The 4,272-nt window shown below is 39.9% G+C and overlaps 1 protein-coding gene across 5 annotated transcripts in view; it reads left to right on the top strand.

Annotated features, from left to right (window-relative positions):
- The window catches only part of tango2 (transport and golgi organization 2 homolog (Drosophila)), a 22,758-nt gene extending 18,831 nt beyond the window's left edge, over positions 1-3,927 (top strand). For all 5 annotated transcript variants that reach the window (XM_046035503.1, XM_046035505.1, XM_046035502.1 and 2 more), the window contains one exon: positions 3,247-3,927. The gene's annotated coding sequence lies outside the window, so the exon portion shown is untranslated. The remainder of the gene's footprint in view (positions 1-3,246) is intronic.
- The last annotated feature ends 345 nt before the right edge of the window (positions 3,928-4,272 follow it).

Genomic DNA, 4,272 nt, shown 5'->3' with positions numbered 1-4,272 from the left:
AACTGTGGTGTTCAATATTTTCTTTTTTGATTTGAATTACCTCTACAAATTAAACAGGTTTCTTTTCTTTTCTTTTCCTTTTTTTTTTTTTGTTTTTCCAGGACTGCAAATCAATCATTAAAGAATACTGTTTGGTGCGATGTTGATATTCTCTTTCACCCTTTCATGATTCCCACAGGAGTGCCTGCTGTATTTCAAGAGCATAGAAGCATTATGACTTGGTGACAAGACGTTCATAATTAGACATAAACAAAATGCAATCATCACTAAATGCATCTGTAATTTTCCATCTTACTGTCTCCCATGTAGAGCCAAACAAGACATTGTGTGTTACTATGGAAACAGAGGCAGCCCTGAACCCATCCATCTAAAACCAGGTCTGTGTTTTTAATATCGTTGCTGTAGAAACCGTTCATTTCACATTTACCTCTCCTCTCGGCCCATTCATGTTAGCATGACAATTCCACGTTGATCTCAGATTGTCTGTTTATTGGAGGTGGTTCTACAAGGTCACTAACTGAGCTTACTATTGTGTACATTTGTCTGTATTTTTCATGTTCCCCTCAGCAGGAATCTATGGCTTGAGTAATTCGTTGCTGGACACGCCATGGAGGAAACTGCTACAAGGCAAGCGTCACTTCACCAGCGTTGTCAGCGACCAGTCCCTGTCCTGCGATGGACTGGTGCAAGAGCTGCTCAACGTCCTCAATAATGAGGAGCTGTGAGTGGCCAACACTGCTGTAGATTCACACACCGTAACACATTTCATCTTAATTTTAGTTAATGTGTAATCTTATAATAATACTTGATTTAAAGGTTCGGTGTTAGTTTTAGTGGCATCTAGTGGTGAGGGTTGCGAATTGCAATCGGCGTTTAGTGGTGCATTCATGTGCTCCTCGGACGGTCCCATTTCCCAAGTTGTGAAGTTGTTCTTCCGACTTCAGTGTGTGTTCATGTGCTCTTAAGTCAGAATGTGGAATCAATATGGACTCTACTTCAAAGATGTGTTGGATTAGCCTTATCAGAGCAGATAAACAACATTCAGATATCTAGTTCACTCTACATGGACAGCAAACTAATCGTTATAACTATATTGCAAATTACATGTTTTGCAAAATATGTATATGCAGTATGTGATTTTTCACAAATAAAAGTTCTGTATACTTTTTATGTCCCATGTACACTTTATCTCTCTTTTTGCAATAGAGATTTAAGGAGGGGGAAAAAAAGATTCACATTATTCTGACAGGACATGAATGCACCATCAGTCACCGCTCAGCCCTCCCTTTCAAAGCGCGTAGGAGAAGCTATGGTGGCCGACACGCTCCGTCTGCTCTTGTGCTAAATAATGTGTGGTCGTCCAAATTTCTCTTCTTTTCTTACTTCTAATAAACCAGTCGACGACTACTACTACTAATGTTAGTTGTTGTTTACCTTCTTCTTTGTACGTATTCAACGTAGTGGCGAAACGTGCCCTGTAGAGCATTTGTCCATTCGGGCTACTGTAGAAACATGACGGCGCAACATGGCAACGTCCATGTAAGAGGACCCCAGTGTATCTTGATAGAAGTGGCTCATTCTAAGGTAATTATCTCTTTATACAGCTTTATACGCCACTGAAAACATGGTTATGGATATTATATTACATTTTTGTCAATAGATCCTCCTAAATATTACACACTGAACCTTTAACTGTGATTTAAAGGCTTTATGTTAGATGGAAAGCAGTTATGTGGGTTAAATCTGGGTTTATGCCATTGATGGGGTGATAAATGTTTACATGCATTTTTTAAATACATCTACAATCACTGGAAATATGTAGTTGTAAGTTGATGGCGAACATTGGGAGGATTTTACCAGGTCGGGTGCCACATGTGGGGTAAAACTGATCAGGGAAGCAGAGCTACTCGGAGCCCCTGGTACATGCCAGACATTCAGAGCCTGTATCAAGTCTCTGAATGAGCTGTTGTGGGGGGTTGCAATTTTAGCTGCACTCAGTGTTGGTTCCTCTTAATAACACTTTTGCTTGATGTTATGTTATGCCAGAGGGATATAACATAACATATAACCATTTTAAAAGATTAGTTAGACATTTGAGGAAATATGGTTGTCACTTTCTTAGAGTCAAGATTGATACCACTCTCGTGTCTGTACAGTGAATATGAAGCTGCCGTACAAAAAGTGAAGGGATTTGTTTAGAATATGTCTGATAGGTGGTGATTTGTAGTGATGTGTTTAGCCAGCCGTGTATCGCAACAGCAGAATGTAAACTGAACAGAGTTTGAGTTACTTTTGTTGAAAGAGATGGGCATATGTAGCCTTGACCTAGACATTAATTATGGAGCGTCTTGCCAACTCTCAAACCTTACAGAGAAACCTGGAAACTGACTTTTGCTTATGTAGAAACCACTTCAAGACTCAACTGCATTGCATTGCATTGCCTGAGACATTCCCAGAAACAGTAACTCATGACTCAAAAGGGTGTGTTGTGGTTTTGTTTAACAGGAACACACCTGATCCAGCTCAGGAGAGCCAGGGGGATGGCTACAGCAAGGACATGATCCAGGCTCTGTCAGCGGTGTGTGTTCGCTCCCCTCATTATGGCACAAGGTCAGTGTCTTCCACCCACGCCAAATCTCTCTCCTCTATCTCCCCCTGTTTGATTCCACCTGAGGTGACAAGCAGGATCAGAGGGAACAGAGAACTGTCAGTACACAAAAAATCCCTGTGTAATCAATCCTCCACAGCGAGGAAATGAAAGAGGATCGTCTGCATGGTGGATTAGTGGATACAGAGACTGTCCTGTAGCCAAAAGGTCAGAGGGTCAGTCTTTGCCAGAGCCATCAAAGACTGTCAAAGGCACTGCCACTGCCTGCTCATCCTTGATACGGGTGTTTGCTAAATACCTCAGATGTGACTGTTGAATGATCATAGTTGTTCTCAGAATTACTTCTGCCATCTGCATGTTTTCTTTGATTTTTCTTTATTTATTTTTTTTCAAGCATTTTATGTCATTTATTTTATATTTTTTGTCTTTGTTTGCTTGTATCTCCTGTGTCCCTGCTCATTTAGGACCAACACAATTATTCTGATCGACGCAGAAGGCAATGTGACCTTCACAGAGCGCACCATGCCCAACTGTGACACAACAAGCAAATGGAACACCAGTTCTTTCCAGTTCAAACTGCAGGTGTGAAGACGTGATGGAGGAAACCCACTCTGTGCCTTTTACACCCCCACCCCCCACCCCCCCCCCACCCCCAGCAGCTATGCGAACGTGAACACTCATCTGAACTTTTTCTACAGCTGGTCGGCACTAGCTGCCTCATTGACATCAGTGATATGTATTTCTTATTCTTAATTTAAGGTAAAATCTTTTGAAAATGTGTTCTAATTTAAAAGATTGCCAAAGAACATTTATAATTTTGTAGAGGACAATATTTTACCTACATGTCACAAAACAGCAGGGTTGGGATGCTTCAGTAGGTACAATTACATTACAGATTGCTGGTGGACTGCTTTGAACTGCAATCAAAACTAATATTATTTTATTATTGTTGGTGTCAGATTTATCTTTAAATCCATGATATGGAGTGAATATATTCTTTATGCACAATTTCCAATTTAAAATTATTTTCTGTTATACACAATGGGAATTCATGGGGTTACCCGTGGTGTAATCTGAGTTAAGGTCACAGTAATTGTCAGACATTACCAGCTACTTTTTAAATTCCTGATACTGTAGCCCTGTTACAATTAATGCATTAGTTATGCCCCAACTCTGCACCACAGTGGTCTCAGTGTTACGTACAACACATTTCAATGTGAAATGCAGAAAGTTTCAGGCTGTGGATCTCTGACAACTTCCGTGGTTGAATAATGCCTTTTACAGCTGCTTAACAATAAAAACAATTTATCTAAACGCTAGCATTTGGCTTACATATTGTGAATGTTGAATTAATAGACAAACACACAGTGAGAAACCCACATTTTTTAGTAACCAGATGTGTTCATACACCTGTCTGTTGATTTCTGCTTTTTACTTTAAATCAAAAAGACAGCTGGTTCTCACAAACACGCGTTACTCATACAGAGATTGGGATGCTAATTCAACAGGAAAAATATTCATACTTTCTAGCCCGAGGAAAGCTTGTAAGTGATTTAGAAACACTATCTGAAGATGTCTATGTGCAAATATTTAATATATTTTATCAATTCATAGGAGCCCTCTATAAATTCTGCACTGAAAGAGTCTTAAAGTGTAGAGGGGTT

Source organism: Micropterus dolomieu, linkage group LG21, assembly GCF_021292245.1.
Source record: "Micropterus dolomieu isolate WLL.071019.BEF.003 ecotype Adirondacks linkage group LG21, ASM2129224v1, whole genome shotgun sequence".
In the NCBI taxonomy this organism is placed as follows: domain Eukaryota; kingdom Metazoa; phylum Chordata; class Actinopteri; order Centrarchiformes; family Centrarchidae; genus Micropterus; species Micropterus dolomieu.
This window is presented reverse-complemented; position numbering and strand designations above follow the sequence as displayed.